Raw genomic sequence first — 24,314 nt, forward strand, 5'->3', positions numbered from 1 at the left:
GAAACAGGCACAACCCTGAGCTGTGTGAAAGGAAACCGTGAGCGTTGCCAAATATCCACTCCCTATCGATTCTACCTTCTCGTTCCCTCCACATGGGACACGGACAGGTTATCGGTTCAATTGGATTCACTTTTTGTTGTTATTAAAAATGTTGAAGGTCAGAAAATGTAATATTTAGGAGATGCCAACGCTGGAACAATTCGCCTCTCTGATACCTCCTGATCCCCCCTTACCCCATTTGATTCTCCCTGTGCTCCTTATCATCGCTGATACGCTCTGTCTCTCACCTTCTCCGATACCCTCAGAGAGTCCATGATTCACTTTGAACCTTGTCAGCGCCATTCACCTGCTCTGATACCGATTGATTGCCCCTCACACAGATGCGCCCTGAGCCGCCTTACACTCTCCCATACTCGGCAGTCCTTCCCCTCTCTCAGATCTTAAAACACTCTCTGATGCCATCTGACTGACCGCTCTCCTCTTTGAGCCCCCTTACACTCTCTGATGCCCTCTGATAGTACCTTCCCCTCTCTGAGATGCCCTTGCCACAATGGATCGCCACTAAGAAACGATTAGACGCCCTGAGGCCTTCTCAGAACCAATTACCGTCCCTGCTATCAAAGTGCGGTGTAACTTCACAGGTGGATCTACCGGTCTGTGTTAAGGATGAGATCAAGAGTTTGATCGGTCGCTGCTGCTTCCGCCTCTGAGAGCTCCATCGGCGGTCGATCCCGATCTTCCTCCAACAAACTGGGTGTGGATGTATGAGTGCGCTGTTGATTTATAAACTTTGGTAGTTTACGTATGACAACGATGTTTATATATGAACTGTGGGTGTATCTCTACGAGTACGATGTTTATATATGAATTGTGGAATGAACAGGAGGGGCAATTCCTCCTGGGGTTATATTTTCTTCCACGACAATAACACAAAGTAATCGTTGGGTACAGAGCCGAAATAGCTCAGTTGGGAGAGCGTTAAACTGAAAATCTGAAGGTCCTTGGTTCAATCCCGAGTTTCGGCAGTTTTTGTTTGTTTACTTTCTTCTTCCTTGCTTCGATTCTCGGATTTATTTGCAGTGAAATTTAATTCCCGCCACTGAAGGATTGGGGATTGAATAGAGAGACATCAAGGATGGGAATTATTTATATCGTTTGTATTTGGCTGTTATTTCACTGTTACCTTCTGCCTTTTTCTCTTGGTTTTGTCTCTCTCGGTGCCAGGTGACTATTTGATTTGTCCGAAACTGTTCCATTTTCCACATCTCGGGGCGGTCAGACACGCTCTGTCTGTCTGTTGCTGCTGATGATCATTAATGGGAACAGGCCGCGAGTTAAACGTTTATCTGCAAATTGGAGAAAGACAAATCAAAAGAAAGACGTGTTTATCCTGCCCAGGGGCAAAGTTACAACGGATGTAATTCAAAAACGGTCCCCGTGAATTTTTCTGTTGATTTTCCTTTTAAAGCTTCGATTTCAAAAGTTACAAAAACGCGAAATAAATAAAGTAAATTACAAGAATCGAGTCCGTGATCATTATGTTACAGTATACTCTTTGCAAACGTGTTAACCGGCCGTACCAACGGCACATTAGGCTGTTTAATTAATTTTTGGACCTGCAGCGATTTCTGTGCTTGGACCCCTAAATCTCTCTGCTCCTCCACAGCACCGAGTTTCTCACCATTTAGAAAATACTCTGATTTATCTTTCTTAGATTTAAAGTGTATGACCTCGGTCTCCCCCACACTGAACACGATTTGCCACAGTTTTGTACACACACTTAATCTATCAATTCCCACTTTTCAATTTCCTGCTACCATCTGCGTTTCTTCCTGCGTCACCAGAAGGCTGCGTGTTCAAAACACGGGGTAACCGTTGCCTTTAGAGCTGATAGGGTTCTGTATCGTTCCGGAATGAATGTTTCATCTGCTTTTTCTCAATAAACAGAACCTTGCTCTAAATTCTGGTTCTCTGGATCACAAATTTGAGCAAATCGTTTCATTTTGCCCTCGACTTTTGATCTTGTGCTGAGGATGAAACTTTTGCAAAGAGGGAGAAGAAGTCCCCAAATCGCCCCACGTGTATCTCAAACGCTTTGGGAAGAAGTTCTGTGTAAACAATCAGGAATTTAAAGGCACCTCAATGACCTGCACTTTCATTGAATGACTTTTTTTCGCCATTGGAATCGACGAGAAATCGCTGTCGGCTTTCATCTCTCTGAAGTGCAGAGTGTGGCCGCCTTGTATCGGTCAACGTGTTAGTGACGAGTTTGGCTTAAGCACGGGTCGCATTTATTTCTGAAATCTCACCAAGCACCGGGTAAAATAAACTTAGAATCAAACTGTCCCTGTAAGTGATGAATTGAAGGGAATATCGCTCCAAACAGATCTGGACAATGCGCAGCGCAGCCGCACAGGAGTTACAAATCCAACCTCTCACCACTCGGCAATCGCATTAACTGAACTTTACTCTGGCCCGTGTCACCGCGCTGAAATCGAGTCTTTCACGGCCACATTTTTTCTTAACATAATAATTACTGGTTTAAGAGTGAAAATTGTCGTCCACTTCACTGTAAGTGCAAGAGACAACTTTGTAGACAACGTGTAGTGTCACAGACCTGCTGGTTTGTCCTGCTCATTTCATCTCATCTCATTTTCCGCAAACCTGAATATTACTGGATCAGAGAATGGCGAATCACAGCTCAAAAATCAATCCTCTCTTCCACGAGCGGACTGAGTCTTTCAACATACAGGTGTTTAATGGCAAGGTGAGTTTAATTTTCAGAAATAATACAGCAAAGATTTTGACTCGTGCAAGCTGCACACATTTTATTTTGGAAAAGTAAACTGATTGGAAGAAAGCTGTTTCATTGAGTGCGGCAACCTGAAGCGTCAGCTCGATGAATTAGTCCTTGAACATTTGCAAGTTCTGTTTCTGTGGCGCAATTGGTTAGCGCGTTTCGCTGCGAACTGAAAAGTTGGTCGTTTGAGGACACGAAGGCAACCTTTTACCTGAACATTCATTGTCTCGCAAATTCTTGGGTTCGAATGTGTGTCTTGTCTGCCAGAAAATGCAGCGCAAGCATTGCCAGCTGAGTGCCTCTGATTTTCCACCATTTATTCTGCGGTTGGATAACAGGCATATGAAAAATATCCAAAAAAACGAGGTTGGCTTGAACGAAGTCGGAATACTTCTTGACAGAGAAGGTTCGAAGGTTGCAAGCGAGCTCCTTCACACTGACATGGATATTTCTGCAGTGAGCGACATCAGACTGTTTCCACAATGAATGTCACTCCCTTTATTTTGGCAAAGTGAAATGGTATTCACATTCCGACTGGTTTCAGTTGATTTGTGAGAGATCGCTCAAGGATCAATCTCCGGTGAAGACGGCCTTTTTCTCTCTCTCTGTTGGCCGAATCAAAAATGAAATTGGAGCTGGACTAATCATGCAAGAAATCAGGAATCACTTTAGCAAACAAAATACGGCCGAAAGCTGGAACTCTCTCATCCCAAAGGATGTGGATTGTGGTTCAATTCATAATTTGAAGTCTGATATTGACAGATCGTTTTTCGATTCGGGTACCAAGCAATATGAGTCCAAGACGGAGAAACAGAGATGAATTGCAGATCAACTCATGATCCAATTGAATGGGGCAGCAGGTTCGAGGGGCTGAATGGCCTTCTCTTGTCCCGATGTTTCGATACTGCTCAGCGCCGAGCTGGACGAATGGTAAAATACATCAGACTAACTCCAGAATGAAAAAAACGGGTGTTCAGAAGTCGATACCCTGAGATTGTGGAACGAACTGAACTCCTGCAGCAAAGCCAACAGCTGTCTCTCTGCAATGATAAGATGGGAAAAATTTCAGCCGTCGGCCCGGCTAGCTCAGTCGATAGAGCATGAGACTCTTAATCTCAGGGTCGTGGGTTCGAGTCCCACGTTGGGCGATTTGTGTTCTACTTTTCACACTCGGTGATAAAATATTTAAAGTGCAACCTCTTGTCTCCAGATTCGAAACAGGCACAACCCTGAGCTGTGTGAAAGGAAACCGTGAGCGTTGCCAAATATCCACCCCCAATCGCTTCTCCCTTCACGTTCCTTCCGCATGGGACACGGACAGGTTATCGGTTCAATTGGATTCACTTTTTGTTGTTATTAAAAATGTTGAAGGTCAGAAAATGTAATATTTAGGAGATGCCAACGCTGGAACAATTCGCCTCTCTGATACCTCCTGATCCCCCCTTACCCCATTTGATTCTCCCTGTGCTCCTTATCATCGCTGATACGCTCTGTCTCTGACCTTCTCCGACACCCTCAGAGAGTACATGATTCACTTTGAACCTTGTCAGCGCCATTCACCTGCTCTGATACCTATTGATTGCCCCTTACACAGATGCGCCCTGAGCCGCCTTGCACTCTCCCATACTCGGCAGTCCTTCCCCTCTCTCAGATCTTAAAAACACTCTCTGATGCCATCTGACTGCACGCTCTCCTCTTTGAGCCCCCTTACACTCTCTGATGCCCTCTGATAGTACCTTCCCCTCTCTGAGATGCCCTTGCCACAATGGATCGCCACGAAGAAGCGATTAGACGCCCTGAGGCCTTCTCAGAAGCAATTACCGTCCCTGCTATCAAAGTGCGGTGTAACTTCACAGGTGGATCTACCGGTCTGTGTTAAGGATGAGATCAAGAGTTTGATCGGTCGCTGCTGCTTCCGCCTCTGAGAGCTCTATCGGCGGTCGGTACCGATCTTCCTCCCACAAACTGGGTGTGGATGCATGAGTGCGCTGTTGATTTATAAACTTTGGTAGTTTACGTATGACAACGCTGTTTATATATGAACTGTGGGTGTATCTCTATGAGTACGATGTTTATATATGAACTGTGGGTGTATCTCTATGAGTACGATGTTTATATGTGAATTGTGGAATGAACAGGAGGGGCAATTCCTCCTGGGGTTATATTTTCTTCCACGACAATAACACAAAGTAATCGTTGGGTACAGAGCCGAAATAGCTCAGTTGGGAGAGCGTTAGACTGAAGATCTGAAGGTCCTTGGTTCAATCCCGAGTTTCGGCAGTTTTTGTTTGTTTCCTTTCTTCTTCCTTGCTTCGATTCTCGGATTCATTTGCAGTGAAATTTAATTCCCGCCACTGAAGGATTGGGGATTGAATGGAGAGACATCAAGGATGGGAATTATTTATATCGTTTGTATTTGGCTGTTATTTCACTGTTACCTTCTGCCTTTTTCTCTTGGTTTTGTCTCTCTCGGTGCCAGGTGACTATTTGATTTGTCCGAACTGTTCCATTTTCCACATCTCGGGGCGGTCAGACCCGCTCTGTCTGTCTGTTGCTGCTGATGATCATTAATTGGAACAGGCCGCGAGTTAAACGTTTATCTGCAAATTGGAGAAAGACAAATCAAAAGAAAGACGTGTTTATCCTGCCCAGGGGCAAAGTTACAACGGATGTAATTCAAAAACGGTCCCCGTGAATTTTTCTGTTGATTTTCTTTTTAAAGCTTCGATTTCAAAAGTTACAAAAACGCGAAATAAATAAAGTAAATTACAAGAATCGAGTCCGTGATCATTATGTTACAGTATACTCTTTGCAAACGAGTTAACCGGCCGTACCAACGGCACATTAGGCTGTTTAATTAATTTTTGTACCTGCAGCGATTTCTGTACTTGGACCCCTAAATCTCTCTGCTCCTCCACAGCACCCAGTTTCTCACCATTTAGAAAATACTCTGATTTATCTTTCTTAGATTTAAAGTGTATGACCTCGGTCTCCCCCTCATTGTACTCTATTTGCCACAGTTTTGTCCACACACTTAATCTATCAATTCCCACTTTTCAATTTCCTGCTACCATCTGCGTTTCTTCCTGCGTCACCAGAAGGCTGTGTGTTCAAAACACGGGGTAACCGTTGCCTTTAGAGCTGATAGGGTTCTGTATCGTTCCGGAATGAATGTTTCATCTGATTTTTCTCAATAAACAGAACCTTGCTCTATATTCTGGTTCTCTGGATCTCAAATTTGAGCGAATCGTTTCATTTTGCCCTCGACTTTTGATCTTGTGCTGCGGATGAAACTTTTGCAAAGAGGGAGAAGAAGTCCCCAAATCGCCCCAAGTTTATCTCAAACGCTTTGGGAAGAAGTTCTGTGTAAACAATCAGGAATTTAAAGGCACCTCAATGACCTGCACTTTCATTGAATGACTTTTTTTCGCCATTGCAGAGTGTGGCCGCCTTGTATCGGTCAATGTGTTCGTGACGAGTTTGGGTTAAGCACGGGTCGCGTTTATTTCTGAAATCTCACCAAGCACCGGGAAAAAGAAACTTAGAATCAAACTGTCCCTGTAAGTGATGAATTGAAGGGAATATCGCTCCAAACAGATCTGGACAATGCGCAGCACAGCCGCACAGGAGTTACAAATCCACCCTCTCGCCACTCGGCAATCGCATGAACTGAACTTTACTCTGGCCCGTGTCACCGCGCTGAAATCGAGTCTTTCACGGCCACAGTTTTTCTTAACATAATAATTACTGGTTTAAGAGTGAAAATTGTCGTCCACTTCACTGTAAGTGCAAGAGACAACTTTGTAGACACCGTGTAGTGTCACAGACCTGCTGGTTTGTCCTGCTCATTTCATCTCATCTAATTTTCCGCAAACCTGAATATTACTGGAACAGAGAATGGCGAATCACAGCTCAAAAATCAATCCTCTCTTCCACGAGCGGACTGAGTCTTTCAACATACAGGTGTTTAATGGCAAGGTGAGTTTAATTTTCAGAAATAATCCAGCACAGATTTTGACTCGTGCAAGCTGCACACATTTTATTTTGGAAAAGTAAACTGATTGGAAGAAAGCTGTTACATTGAGTGCGGCAACCCGAAGCGTCAGCTCGATGAATTGGTCCTTGAACATTTGCAAGTTCTGTTTCTGTGGCGCAATTGTTTTGCGCGTTCAGCTGCTAACTGAAAAGTTGGTCGTTTGAACCCACGAGAGGACGCTCAGGCAACCTTTTACCTCAACATTCATTGTCTCGCATTTCTTGGGTTCGAATGTGTGTCTTGTCTGCCAGAAAATGTACCGCAAACATTACCAGCTGAGTGCGTCTGATTTTCCACCATTTTTTCTGCGGTTGGATAACAGGCATCTGAAAAATATCCAAAAAAAACGAGATTGGCTTGAACGAAGTCGGAATATTTCTTGACAGAGAAGGTTCGAAGGTTGCAGGCGAGCTCCTTCAGACTGAATCTCACTGACATGGATATTTCTGCAGTGAGCGACATCAGACTGTTTCCACAATGAATGTCACTCCCTTTAATTTGAAAAAGTGAAATGGTATTCACATTCCGACAGTTTTCAGTTGATTTGTGAGAGATCGTTCAAGGATCAATCTCCGGTTAAGACGGCCTCTTTCTCTCTCTCTGTTGGCCGAATCCAAAATGAAATTGGAGCTGGACTAATCATGCAAGAAATCAGGAATCACTTTAGCAAACAAAATACGGCCGGAAGCTGGAACTCTCTCATCCCAAAGGATGTGGATTGTGGCTCAAATCAAATTTTCAAATCTGATATTGATCGATCTGTTTCCGGTTCGGTTACCAAGAGATATGAGTCCAAGGCGGGGAAACAGACATGAATTACTGATCATCTCATGATCAAATTGAATGAGACAGCAGGTTCGAGGGGCTGAATGGTCTTCTCCTGTCCCGATGTTCCTCTCCTGCTCAGCGCGGGGCTGGACGTCTGGTAAAAGGCATCAGATTGACTCGAGAATGAGAAGTGGGTGTTCAGATTCAGCCACATTGGGATTGTCGGACAAACTGAACCCCTACAGCAACGTCACCACCTGCCTCTCTGCAATAATAGGATGAGAAGGAGCCCTGCCGCTGGCCCGGCTCGCTCAGTCGGTAAAGCACGAAATTCCTAATCTCAGGGTCGTGGGTTTAAACCACAGCTTGGGCGTTTTGTGTTCTATTTTTCACAGTGGGTGATGAAAGGTTCAAAGTGCAACCTCTTATCTCCAGTTCACGAAATCCAGTTCTATAAACAGACAAAACACTGAGCTGTGTGAAAGGAAACCGTGAGCGTTGCCAAATATCCAGCCCCTCCCGATACTATCTTCTCATTCCCTCCACATGGGACACGGCAGATACCGTTTCAATAGTTTTCATTTTTGCTGTTATTAAAAATGTTGATGGTTAGGAAGTGTTATATTTAGAAGATGCCAACTCTGGATCCATTCGCCTCTCTGATACCTCCTGAGCCCACCTTACCCTCTTTGATTCTCCATGAGCTGCTCATCTTCTGCGATATCCTCAGAGAGTCCATGATCCTCTTTGAACCATGTCAGCGCCCTTTACACTCTCTGGTACCCGCTGAGTGCCCCTCGCCCACTGACACGCCCTGAGCGTCCTTAAACTCTCTGATACCCTCTGGCAGTGCTTCCCCTCTGCGAGATCTCAATATACTCTCTGATACCCTCTGAATGCCCGCTCCCCTCTCTGAGATGCCCTTGCCCCAATGGATCGCCACTAAGAAGCGATTAGACCCCCCGATGCCTTGTCAGAACACATTACCGTCCCTGCTTTCAAAGTGCAGTGTAACTTCACAGGTGGATCTACCGGTCTGTGTTAAGAATGAGATCCAGAGTTTGTTCGGTCGCTGTTGCTTCCGCCTCTCCCACTCTGAGAGCTCTATTGGCAGTCGGTACTGATCTTCCTCCTATAAACTGGGTGTGGATCTCTGAGTGCGCTGCTGATTGATAAACTTTGGGAGTTTATGTATGACAGCGATGCTTATATATGCTCTGTGGGTGTGAAAATATGAGTGCAATGTTGATATATGAACTGTGGAATGAACAGGAGGGGCAATTCCTCCTGGGGCTATATTTACTTCCACGACAATAACACGAAATGAACGATGGATGTGGAGCCGAAATAGCTCAGTTGGGAGAGTGTTAAGGTCCTGAGTTCAATCCCGAGTTTCGGCAGTTTATGGTTGTTTAGTATCTCCTTCCTTGCTTCGATTCTCGCATTTATTTATAGTAAAATTTGATACCCGACACTGAAGGATTGGGGATAGAATAGAAAGGCATCAAGGATGGGAAATATTTCTATCGTCTCTATGTAGTTTTGATTTCTCTGTTACCTTCTGCCTTTTTCTCTTGGTTTTGTCTCTCTCGGTGCCGGGTGATATTTGATTTGATGCATTTGTTCTAAACTGATCCCTTTTCCACATCTCGGGGCGGTCAGACCCGCTCTGTCTGTCTGTTGCTGCTGATGATCATTAATGGGAACAGGCCGCGAGTTAAACGTTTATCTGCAAACCGGAGAAAGACAAAAAAAGACTTGTTTCTCCGACCCGAGGGCAAAGTTGCAATGGATGTTATTCAAAAAAACTGTCCCCGTGAATTTGTCTGTGGTTTTTTTTGTAAAGCTTCGATTTTAAAAGTTACAAAAACCCGAAATAAATAAAGTAAATTACAAGAATCGAATCCGTGATCATGACATTACGGTATACTCTATGCAAATGAGCTAACCGGCCCGACGAACGGCACATTCGGTTATTTAATTATTTTTTGACCTGTACGCTGGCTGGTCGCGGTTTCTGTACATGGCCCTCTAAATCTCTCTACTCGTCCACAGTTCCGAGATTCTCACCACTTTAGAAAATAATCTGATTTATCTTTCTCAGATTTACAGTGCATGACCGCGCTCTCCGCCACATTGAACTCTATTTGCCGCAGTTTTGCCCACTCACTTCATCTATCAATTCCCACTTTTCAACTTCCGGTTTTTAAGCGACATTACTTATTGTGCCACCAGAAGGCTGCGTGTATAAATCATGGGTAACCGTTAATTTTAGAGCTGGATTCTGGATCGTTCCGGAATTAATGTTTTATCTGCTTTTTCACAATTAACAGAACCTTGCTCTAAAGTCTGCTTCCCGAGTTCTCAAATTTCAGGAAGGCGTCTCATTCTGCCCTCGACTTTTGATCTTGACCTGCAGTTGAAACTTTTGCAAAGAGGGAAAAGATGTCCCCAAATCACTCCACGTGAATCTCAAACGCTTTGGGATGAAGTTCAGTTCAAACAATCAGGACTTTAAATGCCCCTCAATGACCTGCACTTTCATTGAATGAGTTTTATTCGTCATTGCATTCGACCGTGAAATCGCTCTCCGCTTTCATCTCACTGAAGTGAAGAGTGTGACGGCATCAGACTAACTCCAGAAAAAAAAACAGGTGTTCAGAAGGAGATACCCTGAGATTGTGGAACGAACTGAACTCCTGCAGCAAAGCCAACAGCTGTCTCTCTGCAATAATAGGATGGGAAGAATTTTGATCGTCGGCCCGGCTAGCTCAGTCTGTAGTGCATGAGACTCTTAATCTTAAGGTCGTGGGTTCGAGCCCCACTTTGGGCGATTTGTGTTCTATTTTTCACACTGAGTGATAAAAGTTTCAAAGTGCAACCCCTTTTCTCCAGTTGTATCACCAGACACAACCCTGAGCTGCATGAAAGGAAACCGTGAGCCTTGCCAATTATCCACTCCCTCCTGATTCTACCTTCTCGTTCCCTCCACATGGGACACGGACAGGTTATCGGTTCAGTCCGCTTAATTTTTTGCCGTTATTAAAAATGTTGAAGGTTAGAAAATGTAATATTACGAAGATGCCAACTCTGGATCCATTCGCCTCTCTGATACCTCCTGAGCCCACCTTACCCTCTTTGGTTCACCCTGAGCTGCTTATCTTCTCTGATACGCTCTGTCTCTTACCTTCTCCGATACCGTCAGTGAGTCCATGATCCTCTTTAAAACTTGTCAGCGCCATTTACCTGCTCTGGTGCCCACTGAGTGCCCCTGACACAGATACGTCCTGAGCCCCCTTACACTCTCCCATACTCGGCAGTCCTTCCCCTCTCTCAGATCTTAATACACGCTCTGATGCCATCTGACTGTCCCTTCCTCTCTCTGAGCCCCCTTACACTCTCTGATGCCATCTGACTGTCCCTTCCCCTCTCTGAGATCCCCTTGGCCCGATCGATCTCCACTAAGAACCCATTACCCTCACTGATACACAAATGCGATGTAATTTCACAGGTGGATCTACCGGTCTGTCTTAAGGATGAGATCCAGAGTTTGTTCGGTCGCTGCTACTTCCGCCTCTCCCACTCTGAGAGCTGTATCGGCGGTCGGTACCGAACTTCCTCCTATAAACTGGGTGTGGATGTATGAGTGCGCTGCTGATTTATAAACTGTGGGAGTTTATATATGAGAACGATGTTTATATGTGAAGTCTGGGTGTTTATATATGAGTGCGATATTTATATATGAACTGCAGGTGTGTATATCTGATTGCTATGTCAATATATTAGAACTGTGGGTGCGTGTATGAGTGCGGTGTTTATCAACGACCTGTGGGGTTTTAGATATGAGTGCAATGTTTATATATGAACTGTGGTTGGGTATATGTGAGTGCGATGTTTATATATGAAGTGCGGTAATGAACAGGAAGAGCAAGGCGTCGCGGCGGTGATATTTTCTTGCAGGACAATGAGGCAAAGTTGAATTTGCTGTTGGATCAAAATCTCTGAGTTGGAATTGCGTTAAACTGAAGATCTAAAGGTTGTTCATTCAATCCCGGGTTTCGGCAGTTTTTGGTTATTTGGTTTCTTCTTCTTTGGGTCGATTCTCGCATTTATTTACAGTGACATTTGATTCCCGCCACTGAAGGATTGGGGATTGAATAGAGAGACATCAAGGATGGGAAATATTTCTATCGACTTGATTTAGTTTTTATTTCTCGATTCCCTTCTATCTTTTTCTCTTGGTTTTCTCTCTCTCGGTGCCGGGTGATTATTTGATTTGATTCACTTCTCCAAAGCCGATGCCTTTTCCACATCTCGGGGCGGTCAGACCCGCTCTGTTTGTCTGTTGCTGCTGATGATCATTAACGGGAACAGGCCGCGAGTTAAACGTTTCTCTGCAAACCGGAGAAAGACAAATAAATAGAAAGACGTGTTTCTCCGGCCCAGGGGTAAAAGCTACAATGGATGTTCTTCCAAAAATTGTCCCCGTCACTTCGTCTGTGGATGTGTTTGTAAAGCTTGGAGTTTAAAAGTCATATAAACACGAACCAAAATCCCTTCTCAGCCCATACAGGAATCAAGCCGCGATCGGGATATTATGACACGTCTAAGCAAACGAACGAACCGTTGCTAACATCCCATTAACGATTTTCAATCGTTTTTGTACCTATAGTGGTTGGTAGCGGTTTCTGTGCACGGACACCGAAATCTCTCTGCTCCTCCATAGTTCCCAGCTTCTCACCATTTATCTTTTTTCGATTTAAATGGATGACTTCGCTCTCCCACACATTGACCTCCATTTGCCGCAGTTTTGGCCACTCACTTAATCTATCAATTCACACTTTTCAACTTCCTGCTTCTATCTGCATTACTTATTGCTCCCCCAGAAGGCTGCGTCTTCAAATCCCGCCGGGGTAACAGTTGCTTTTTGAGCTGATAGCATTCTGGATCTTTCCAAAATAAATGTTTTATTTTATTTTTCTCAACAAACAGAACCTTGCTCTAAAGTTTGGTTTCTTTGTTCCCCGGTTTCAGGGAGGTGTCTCATTCTGCCCTCGACTTTTGATCTCGAACTGCGGTTGAAACTTTCGCGAAGAGGGAGAAGTCCCCAAATCACTCGACCTGAATCGCCAACGCTTTGGGAAGAAGTTCAGTGCAAACAATCAGGAATTTAAAGGCACCTCAAAGACCTGCACTTTCATTGGGTGAGTTTTGTTCGCCATGACATTCAACCGTGAAATCGCTCTCCGCTTTCATCTCACTGAAGTGAAGAGTGTGGCCGCCTTGTATCTGTCAGCGTGTAAGTGACGAGTTTGGGGTCGGTATGGGTCGCTTTCAATTTTGAAATCTCACCAAGCACCAGAAAAAAGAAACTTGAAATCAAACTGTCCCTGTAAGTGATGAATTGAAGTGAATATCGCTCCAAGCAGATCTGGACAATGCGCAGTGCAGCCGCACGGGAGTTCCAAATCCACCCTCTCACCACTCGACAATCACAATTTTACTCTGGCCCAGTGTCACTCGGCTGAAATCAAGTCTTTCTCGGCCACATATTTTCTGAACATCATAGTTACTGGTTCAAGAGTGAAAACTGCCGTCCGCTTCACTGTAAGTGCAAGAGACAACTTTGTAGATACCGTGTGGTGTCACAGACCTGCTCGTTGGACCTGCTCATTTCATCTCATCTCATTTTCTGCAAACCGAAACATTACTGGAATAGAGAATGGTGAATCACAGCTCGAAAAATCAACCCTCTCTACCACTGGGTGACCGAGTCTTCCAACATACAGGCATTTAGGGACAAGGGGAGTTTGATGTTCAGAAATAAGACAGCACCGATTTTCACTCGTGCAAGCTGCACACCCTTTATTTTGAAAAGTAAACTGATGGGAAGACAGCTGTTACATTGATCGTTTCAAGGTGAAACGTTAGCTCGGTGAATTAGTGGTTCAGGAAACCAAACGTCCTGTCTCTGTGGTCCAATTGTTAAGCGCGTTCGGCTGTTAACTGAAAATGTTGGTTTGAGACCACCCGGAGATGACAGGGAGTTTTTACCTTAACATTCGTTGTTTCGCATTTCCAGGTTTCGAATGTGTGTTCTGTTTGCATGAAAATGTACCGTGAACATTGCCAGCTGAGCGCGGCTGATATTCCACCATTTAATCTGCCCCAGATAACAGGTATCTGAGGCCCAGTTTTGAGCTTCCACGATCTGTTCACACAACACGTTGGATGGTGTCCTCAGTGCGAAAACGGGAGTTCGTCTCCACGCGAACTGTGCGGTGGTCACTCCCACCAATACTGTCATGTACAGATGCATTTCCGACAGGTAGATTTGTGAGGACGAGGTCAAGTAAATTTTTCCCCTCGTGTTGGTTCGCTCACCATCTGCTGCAGGCCCAGTCTGGCAGCTTTGTCCTTCAGGACTCGGCCAGTAGTCGTGCTACCGAGCCACTCTTGGTGATGGACATTGAAGTCCCCCACTCAGAGTACCTTCTGTGGCCCTTGCTACCCTCAGTGCTTTCTCCAAGTGGTGCTCAACATGGAGGAGGACTGATTCATCAGCTGAGGGAGGGCGGTTGGTGGTAATCAGCAGGAGGTTTCCTTGCTCATGTTTGACCTGATGCCATGAGATTTGCATTTGGTCCAGAGTCAATGTTGAGGACTGCCAGGGCCATTCCCTCCTGACTGTATATCACTGCACCGCCACCTCTGGTTTGTCTGTCCTGCCAGTGGGACAGCACATACCCAGGGATTGTGATGGAAGAGTCACGGACCTCTGCTGAAAGGCATGATTCTGTGAGTATGGCTATGTCAGGCTGTTGCTTGACTGCTCTCCCAATTTTGGCACTGGTCCCCAGATTTTAGTGAGGAGCACTTTGCAGGGTCAACTGGGCTTGGGTGCCTTTTTCATGTCCAGTTTTATTCTGAGTATGACTTTTTTTAAACGAGTTTTTACAACTGAATGGCTTGCTAGGCCATTTCAGAGGGCAATTACGAATCAACCACATTGCTGTGGGCCTGAAGTCACATCATAGGCCAACCGGGTAAGTACGGCAGGTTTCCTTCTCTGAAGGACATTAGTGAACCAGATGGGTTTTATTTATGATAATCCGGTCGTTTCATCGCCAGCATTACTGATAGTAGTATTTTAATTCCAGATTTTAATTAATTAATTGAATTTAAATTCCCCAGCTGCCGTGGCAGAATTTGAACTTATGACACGTAGATTATTCGTCCAGGCCTGCTGGATTACAAGTTCAGTAACATAACCACTAATGCTACCGTACTGTATCTGGACAATAACATATTGATTTGACTCTGTTTATTAATTAGTATTTTAAAAAACCGCATTCCCACGGGTGACACTGAGATGGGGCCTATTTTTTATCAACTATTAAAGTTGACGTTGGGTCCAAGAAATAAAAGTGACTAAAAAAGCAAAATAGGAACTAATAATGTGATGTGGTTCCAGTTTCTTTTAATTTTGTGATGAAGAAATAAAGGTGTCAAGGGGGAAAAAAGCAACAATTTCAATGCAACCAAACAAGAAGTCCGGGGGCGAATTGTGGAGCTGTCGTTGGACCCAGTCTCACTTTTTTTTTTCTTCTTATTTTGTCGTTTGACCCAGTCTCACCTTTTTTCTTCCATTAAAAATAGGCCCATCTCCGTGTGAGCCGTGCGAATGCTGATTTATGTTCCGGAGCCCGTGGGCCTCGGACTGTGCCTCAGGCTGATTGGAACAGACAATTACTGCCAGTTAACAGCGCTGCGATAAAAAGAGGGAGTCGGTTTTCTACTCTCACTTACCTGGGAGGGTTTGTTTGTTATAATGGAGGGTTTGGGGATTCTTGGTTTGTTACTTGTTGTAATCTGTTCAGCTCAGCCGCCCTCTCTCCTTTTCCCCGCCGATAAATGTTGGCTGTCTCCCAAAAACCGCAAAGACTGCGGATTTCCCGGAATTGAAGCCAGTGAGTGTGTGCAGAGAGGCTGCTGCTTTGATGCGGGGAACCGGGATGCACCGCCGTGTTTCTATTCACTGGACAGTCTTCCAGGTGCGTGTATTCTCAGTCCGTTTATGTTCTGGGCCAGGACTTTCCAGGTTCACCCGCAATCTCGCTGTACTCGGGGTTTCCCTGGACAGTTTCCTCTTTCTCCTTCCTGTCATACAACGTCAGTTTGAATTTCAAACCTTTCCAGTCCGGAGAGTGGAAATGGTGGTGTGATTGAGAGTCTCTAATCCCGCAGAGTATAATTGATTGTGGGATTGGGGGCTGGTAATCAAACAGAAAGGGAAATAGTTAATCGGCCTTTGACACAATAGCTGCCGTTAAAATCATTGCACCGTTGCTCGGTGACTTGGGACTCACACTGGTTGAATTCTGCCACGTGTAATTGTCCAGCTAGTTGGGGGGGAGGGGCAGAGTGAATGAGCCCCGGCCCCTGCTGCCACTGACCATTTGATATTTAATTTCTATCGGCGATGCGAGCAATTTTAATCCAAGCAGCGTGGTGACGAGCTGGAATTGGTCAACTGGTTTCCATTAGACAGATAAGGGGACGGGATAGAAACTGAAACATGGATGGGGTTTGTCCCCTTCCCTGTAACGGTTCCCTTGACCCTCCCCGTGGGTCAACTAACCGCCTTTCATTGACTCTCTTGCAGTCTGCACCAAGGATGGGTAGGTCCTCATCGCTATCTCCAAGGATTTGACGCTGCCTCCTGTAAACCTGACAACGGTCCATCTGAAGGATGGAGAAGGAGCTGAGTGCAATCCGATCGTGGCCTCTGCAGACACTGTGCTCTTTCAGTTCGCAGTCACTGAATGTGGCGCTACTCAGCGGGTAGGTATTGTGGGCTGGGAGTCCCATCAATAGCTCAGTTCGGGAATGATGGTCTTCTGTCTCTTGCAGCTGGACGGCATGAACATCCTGTATGAAACGGATGTGTTGGGTGAGTTTGAGATCTTGGATGGCGCTTTGGGATCGGTGACCCGGGACAGCCCTTTCAGGTGAGAATAGGAGCACATTCAGCGGGTAGAGACCGTGAGGACCTGAATTCTTCAGCCGTGTCCGTTTTCTTTCAGGCTCCATGTCCAGTGCAGTTACAGGGGAAGCCAGGAGTCTGATCTGCAGGTGAAGCCCAGAGTTTACACACTTTCTCCACCACTGCCTGCCACTGAGGCCGGGATCCTGCTTCTGGAGCTGAGAATAGCGAGAGGTAACGAGTGCTCGCTGATAGTAGTGTCCAACTTCAGGCTCTCCAAATAGTGCCCACCCTTCATTTTTCTCTTTTCAGATGGTGGTTACCGGAGCTGGTACGTGGCCAGTGACTACCCGATCCTGAGTGTGCTCCGGGACCCCGTGTTTGTGGAGGTTCGTGTTCTGAACCGGAACGATCCGTCCCTTGTGCTGCTGCTCAATGACTGCTGGGCGACCCCCACCCCAGAGCCGTATTCGGGGCTCCGATGGGATCTCCTGGTGGAGAGGTAAGGGAGCTTGGGGCAGTGTGGGGAATGGGGAGGGGTCGACATGGGCGAGGATTAATACAAAAATCATTCCTGGAGTCCGAGTTAATGACAGGGGGAAATAGTCCTTCGAAGTTGATATTTTGTTCCAGACTTAGGTTTACATCAAACAAATTATACCAGTCACCGTGTGACTCCCCCTCTGTCTCTGTTCCAGGTGCCCCTTTGCTGGTGATAACTACAAAACCCGCCTCCTCCCGGTAAACGCTGCTTCCCATTTGCTGTTCCCAACTCACCATAATCGTTTTGTAGTCAGCACGTTCGCTTTCTGGGACCGAGTTTCGGGCCGGGCTCTGTCCGGGGAGGTGAGTTTCCTTCAGTGCTTCTTTCCCGGTCACTTGGTATTGCATGATCCCTGGGTCTTAAGTGAGCAGGCCCCTGTTGGTCGGTTGACTGTAGAAGCATTAATCTCCTAACTGGGAGCTGTGGGATTGACCATACCGCACTGTCCCTTTGCAGGTTTATTTCCACTGCAGTGCTGAGGTTTGCTACCCTTCCACTCGAGAGAACTGCACGACTCCCTGCAGCCCCAGTAAGTACCTGTGATCTGACTAGAAACTAAACCCTGACGGGGAGGGGTGGGTGTGGGACATCTGGACACGGGGCTCTCTCAGCAAGGGGCCGAACACTGGGCACAGGGTGAATGTCCCGAATCTGGCGGTTCTGGGAACTTGTCCCGTTCCATTCGGTGCAGGTCTCCATTCGAATAGCAATCTCGGGCAGCGGGTCTGCGCACATCTTGCACCAGGTCAGTAATTGTGAAGGATGCTCTGATCCTTGAGCTGGGATGAATGAGGTACTTTTGGCTCCTTGCTACTTGCCCGGATGCTGAGCTGCCCTACCTGCCGACCCCCTGAGGAGCAGAATCCTCCCATTGTTGGCACGGGTGTGTTCCACATCCGGTTCCGAATAGTCCACCCTTCTCCTTGGAGAACATTAAACCAGCATCTAACTATCATCATTCTGACACTGGGAATTCAGGGTGGAACCGAACGGATGTCCCGGGGCCGGACACCTGGCCAATTGTGAGTGTCTTATAAAACTGCGGGTCAAAGTAGTGCATCAGTGTCTTTCACCAGGAGACCAGACTGACCATTGTGGCGGCAGCAGTAATTGCGAACTCTGCTCAGTTTGCACGTCCTTCTGAGAATCCGTTTGGTGAGGACCGGATGGAATTATAGCCGGAACTGCAATCTCTGTCCGGTACCCAGGGCCCTGATGTGTTTTCCATGAGGCCATCTGGTTCAGGATTTCCAGACAGATGAAGATTTAATCATTCACCATGAACTCTTGTCTCTTTCTCTCCTTCGCCCCAGAGAGGCGAAGAAGTGCCGATGACCAGTCTGGGGTATTGGTGACCGCTGATGGACCCATCCTTTTCCTGGAAGGTGAGGCGAGATTGGCTGCTCTGATCCACCAGGACGAGAAAGGTAAAGCAGGGAGCTCCACCTGTGTCTAGTGATTGAGTAACTGGTGCCCATCTAACCCTGGCTTCTCCCCACAGATACTGCTGTTGATTCCCCCTTCCGTGTTCCTGGATTAGCTGTTGGGGTAGCGCTGCTCTCCGTGGCCCTGTTGGTCGGGACTGTTGCTATATGGAAAATGGAGCATGGCCGCAGGGTGGGCTCCGAGTGCAGCTCCATGGAACTGTAGATGTCTGTTTGATAATAAAATCCTGTTATAGATGATTGCTGGTCTCGTGTTATCTTCCAAATGCTCGCTGGATTGTACTCTTTGCAGTGAGTTAACTTGGTGTCTGGTTTGAGAATTGTTTTTGCTGCAGCCAACAATTGCAACCTTCCCCAATTCGGAATGAGATCCGGGTCAAAGTTGTGGGTTTGTCGTGAAATGGTGTCGAGAAGGAATGACTCGTTCCCTTGCCTCTAACTCTGATCCTGTGGGTTGGTCCTGGGCCCATATTTCTGGAATTGCTTCTTCCCTGAGGGCATCGATTGACCAGTTTGCCAAGCCGGGAGAATGTTGGGCTCTCTCCTTGCACGACCACTGGCTGCTGGTGTCTCCCGCTACAGGAACAGGAGAATAGACGAGATGACTGCGTGGCTACAGGGATGGTGTGGGAGGGATTTAAATTCCTGGGACTTTGGGACCGGTTCTGCGGAAGATGGGACGGGTTACACCGGAGCCGGACCAGGGCCGATGTCCTCATGGGGGAGTTTGCTGGTGCTGTTGGAAGGTTAAAACTAGAATGGCAGGGGGATGGGAACCTGAGCAGGGAGACGGAGGAGGGGGAAACAATGATAGAAACAAGACAGAACGGGATGAAGCAATAGTGGCAGGCAGAGAAAACAAGGGCGCTAAACAGAGGGCCGTAGTGCAAAATAATACTAAGATGACTAGCAATCTTGAACAGTCTAAAGGTGTTAATGTGCGGATCATTTGCAATAAGGTCGATGAATTGATAGCGCAGATAGATATTAACGGGTATGATATAGTTGCGATCATAGAGACATTGCTGCAGGATGACCAAGGTGGGGAACTGAACATCCAGGGGTATTCAATATTTAGGAAGGATAGGCAAAAATGGAAAGGAGGTGGGGTAGCGTTGTTAGTAAAGGAGGCAATCAATGCAATAGTGAGTAAGGATATTGGCTCGGAAAATCACGATGTGGAATCTGTATGGCTGGAGTTAAACACCAAGGGGCAGAAAACGTTGGTTGGGGTTGTCTATTGGCCCCAAACAGTAGGGGAGCGCATTGAACAGGAAATTAGAGCCAGAAAGTTACAACCATAATCGGACTTAAATTTATATACAGCTTGGTCAAACCAAATTAGCAATAATACAGTGGGGGAGGAATTCCTGGAGTGTACATGATTTATTTCCAGACCAATACATTGAGGAACCAACTAGAGAACAGGCGATCCTAGATTGGGTATTGTGCAATGAGAAAAGATTGATTAACAATCTTGTTCGGGCTCCCTTCGGGAAGAGCGACCATTACGTCATAGAATTCCTCATTAAGATGGAGAGTGAAGTAGTTGAATCCGAAACTAGGGTGCTGAATCTAAATAAAGGAAATTACGAAAGTGAGTTGGCTCGGATAGATTGGAGAACTTTACTAAAAGGGATGACGGCGGATAGGGAATGGCTAATATATAAAGAACATGTGGAGAAATTATAACCATTATTAATTCCTGTCTGGCTCAAAAATAAAACAGGAAAGGTGGCTCAACCGTGGCTTACAAAAGAAATTAGTATTAGTTCCAAAGAGGAGACATATAAAATTGTCAGAAAAAGCTGCAGGCCTGAGGATTGGGAGCAGTTTAGAATTCAGCAAAGGAGGACGAAGAGGGGGACAAGTAGAGTATGAGTAAAGTAGCTGGCAACACAAAAACTGACTGTAAAAGTTTCTATAAATGTAATAAGAAAAAGATTAGTGAAGACAAATGTAGGTCCCTTACAGTCAAATGCGGAACAAAGAAATGGGAGAACAATTAAACAAATACTTTGGTTCTGTCTTCAAAGGAGGACACAAACAACCTTCCAGAAATGTTAGGGAAGCAAGGGTCGACTGAGGAGAAACTGAAGCAAACCAGGATTCGTTTTAAAGAAAAAGTGCTCGGAAAACTAATGGGGCGAAAGGCTGACAAATCCCCAGATCCTGATAATCGACTTCCCAGAGTACGAAACGAAATGCCCCTGGAAATAGTGCATGCATTGGTGATCATCTTCCAAAATTCTACAGACTCGAACAGTTCCTACAGATTGGAGGGTGGCAAATGTAACCCCACTATTGAAAAAACAGGGAATTAAAGACCAGTTAGCCTAACATCAGTCGTGGGGTAAATGCTCGAGTCTATTTTAAAAGATGCGATAACAGAACGCTTGGAAGGCATTAACGGGATTGGACAAAGTCAGCATAGGTTTATGAAAGGGAAATTATGCTCAACAAATCTACTGGAGTTTTTTGAGGCGCTAACTTGTCGAATAGATTGGGGTGAACCAGTAGATGTGGTGTACTTGGATTTTCAGAAGGCTGCTGATAAGTTCCCACACAAGAGGTTAGTGTGCAAAATCAAAGCACATGGGATTGGGGGAATATACTGGCATGGATTGAGAATTGGTTGACAGACAGGAAAGAGTAGGAATAAATGGGTCTTTTTCCGGGTGGCAGGCAGTGACTCGTGGGGTACCGCAGGGATCAGTGCTTGGGCCCCAGCTATTCACAATATATGTCAATGATTTGGATGAAGGAACGGAATGTAACATTTCCAAGTTTGCAGATGACACAAAGCTGGGGTGGAATGTGAGCTGTGAGGAGGATGCAGAGAGGGGCCAATGTGATTTCGACAAGTTGGGTGAGTGGGCAAGAACATGGCAGATGCAGTATAACGTGGATAAATGAGGTTATCCACTTTGGTTGTAAAAACAGAAATGCAGATTATTATCTGAATGGTGATAGATTGGGAAAATGGAGCGGTGCAACGAGACCTGGGTGTCATTGTACACCAGTCGCTGAAAGCGAGCATTCAGATGCAGCAAACAGTTAGGAAGGCGAATGGTATTATGGCGTTCATTGCAAGAGGATTTGAGTACAGGAGCAGCAATGTCTTACTGCAGTTGTACAGGGCCTTGGTGAGACCACATCTGGAGTATTGTGTGCAGTTTTGGTCTCCATATCTGAGGAAGGATGTGCTTGCCATGGAGGGAGTGCAACGAAGGTTTTACCAGACTGATTCCTGGGAGGGCAGGATGATGTATGACTAGGCCTATATTCACTAGAGTTTAGAAGAATGAGGGGTGATCTCATCGAAACATATAAAATTCCAACAGGACGAGACAGACTAGATGCAGGGAGGATGTTCCCGTTGGCTGGGGAGTCCAGAACCGGGGCTCACAGTCACAAGATAGGGGCTATGTCATTTAGAACCGAGATGAGGAGAAATTTCTTCACTGAGGTTGGTGAACCTGTGGAATTCTCTACCACAGAAGACAGTGGAGGCCAAGTCATTAGATGTATTCAAGAAGGAGATAGATATATTTCTTAATGCTCAAGGGATATGGGGGAAAAAGCGGGAACGGGGTATTGAGTTAGACATCAGCCATGATCATTTTGAATGGCGGAGCAGGCCCGAAGGGCCGAATGATCGACTCTTGCTCTTATTTTCTATCTTTCTATGAAATTGATAAAGATAAAACAGTCTGAACCCCCAACAGAATATGACTTGTAGCATATATATTAATGAGAGGAAGTGAGAAGCGTTCCCGTGGATTGGCTCCGTGGCTCAGTTGGTTAAAGAACTCCGGTCCTAGATTCAACTCCCCGTGGTGCTTTTGTGGAATTTATGATGTGTCGTGAATTTGACCAGCAAAAACATCGTTCGGTGTTTGTATTTTGTTCACGGTCCAATACGGAACTTCTCAGAATATCTCTTCAAAATGCCCTTTTATTTTACAGACTGACCTCTCATAGAATGTGAGCGTAACAAGGACACGTTCTTGTTTCTGGGCTCGTTGAGGTCGGGGTATAATTTACGATTCGAGGTTCATATTCCGGAGAATCCCCAATTTAGCCTTAGAATTTTTATCTTGAGCTGCGGTTCAGACTTTTGCAAAGAGGGAAAAGAAGTCCCCAAATCACTCCACCTATATCTCAAACGCTTTCGGAAGAAGTTCAGTTCAAACAATCACGACCTTTCAAGGCACGTCAATAACCTACACTTTCATTGAACGAGCTTTGCTTTCAATTGCATTCGACCTTGAAACCGCTCTGGGCTTTCATCTCACTGAAGCAGAGTCTGGCCGCTTTGTATCTGTGAGCATGTCACTGACCAGGTTTGCATTGATATTGGTCTCTTTCAATTTTAAAAATTTCACCAAGCCTCAGGGAAAAGAAACCGAGAATCGAATTGTCCCTGCAAGTGAAGAATTGAAGGGATTGGTGCGCCAAGCAGATCTGGAAAATGCACAGTGCGTTCGCTCAGGAATTTCAAATCCACCCTCTCGCTACTCAGCGATCATATTAAATGACCTTTACACTGGCCTTGTGTCACCGCGCTGAAATCGAGTATTTCTCCGGCACGTTTCTCTTAACTTCACAGTTGCTGGTTTAAGTGTGAAGACCAGCTCGTTGGATTTTCACTCCTGCAAGCTTCACGCATTCATTTTGGAGAAGTAAACTAACAGTAGACAGCTGTTTTATTGGTGGCTGCAATCATAAAGTTTAGCTCAGTGAATTATTGGTTTAGCAGGTGATCTCTTCGTCTGTTTCGGTGGTGCGATCACTTAGCGAGAAAGTGTGATGGTTCGAACCCTTATTTCATTTTCCCGAAGGATTCATCGCCTCACATTTCCAGGGTTTCAATGTGTGTTTGGTCTGCAAGAAAATGTATCGTGATCATAGCCGGCTGCGCAGGGCTGATATTCCACCACTTACCCTGCGGTCGGAGAGCAGGCACATGAAACATATAAAGGAATGGAACAGTTGCTTCACGGAAATCACAATTCAGAACCCATTTCTTTTAATCGGGTTTATTTTAAATCAGTTAACGCCTGCCTTAAATAGTAGACTCAGGACTGTCTCACAAACAGGTTAAATCTTCATAGAATAATTACCACAGTCATTTTTAGACTGGACGCCGGACGGCGACTTTGCTGTCAGTGAAGAGAGGCGGGAAAGACCAAAGTGCCGTTTGCCCCTCTCACTGTGGCCGTGAAGGACTGTGTCCAGGCAGAAATTCTGTTCCCACCGGATGATCCTCCCCCCAGATTATCCTTTCTGAGCTCTCGCCAGGTGATGCTAAACACTCAGGTGGGAAAAAAACTAAATCTACAACAAGGTGTTTAAAACAAAGCTGATTTATTTAACACATATCCAGAATATTAAACTCCTGCTCAGTTATAGGGGTTATTAATATCAGCAGTCCTGCATGCGATTAACAGCAGAATCCAAGCCCTGCAATCAGATGTGAACTCGCTGGTGTCTCAGCACGTCTGATGATTGAGCGAATCCCTCCACACACGGATCACAGAATGATAGAAAGTTACAGAACAGAAGGAAGCCATTCAGCCCATCGTGTCTGTACCGACCGAAAAAGAGCTATCCAACATAATGACACTTTCTAACACTTGGTCCATTGCCCTGTAGAATACCGCACTTCAGATCCACATCCAAGTTCTTTTTAAATGAGTTGAGGTTTTCTGCCTCGACCACCCTTTCAGACA

General features: G+C 45.7%; 1 long non-coding RNA gene and 4 other non-coding genes across 5 annotated transcripts; all 5 read left to right on the plus strand.

Moving 5' to 3' along the window:
• The first annotated feature begins 952 nt into the window (after window positions 1–952).
• On the plus strand, window positions 953–1,025 carry trnaf-gaa (transfer RNA phenylalanine (anticodon GAA)). The gene has a single exon. It is a non-coding gene; the product is annotated as a tRNA-Phe (tRNA).
• Window positions 1,026–3,875: 2,850 nt separating this feature from the next.
• Window positions 3,876–3,948, plus strand: trnak-cuu (transfer RNA lysine (anticodon CUU)). Its single transcript has one exon. It is a non-coding gene; the product is annotated as a tRNA-Lys (tRNA).
• Window positions 3,949–5,007: 1,059 nt separating this feature from the next.
• On the plus strand, window positions 5,008–5,080 carry trnaf-gaa (transfer RNA phenylalanine (anticodon GAA)). Its single transcript has one exon. It is a non-coding gene; the product is annotated as a tRNA-Phe (tRNA).
• Window positions 5,081–10,364: 5,284 nt separating this feature from the next.
• Window positions 10,365–10,437, plus strand: trnak-cuu (transfer RNA lysine (anticodon CUU)). The gene has a single exon. It is a non-coding gene; the product is annotated as a tRNA-Lys (tRNA).
• A 7,152-nt stretch (window positions 10,438–17,589) lies between these two features.
• LOC137336057 (uncharacterized) lies at window positions 17,590–18,739 on the plus strand. Its single transcript, XR_010966548.1, has 3 exons — window positions 17,590–17,663; window positions 18,448–18,561; window positions 18,636–18,739. It is a non-coding gene; the product is annotated as an uncharacterized lncRNA (long non-coding RNA).
• The last annotated feature ends 5,575 nt before the right edge of the window (window positions 18,740–24,314 follow it).

This window comes from Heptranchias perlo, chromosome 20 (genome assembly GCF_035084215.1).
Source record: "Heptranchias perlo isolate sHepPer1 chromosome 20, sHepPer1.hap1, whole genome shotgun sequence".
In the NCBI taxonomy this organism is placed as follows: domain Eukaryota; kingdom Metazoa; phylum Chordata; class Chondrichthyes; order Hexanchiformes; family Hexanchidae; genus Heptranchias; species Heptranchias perlo.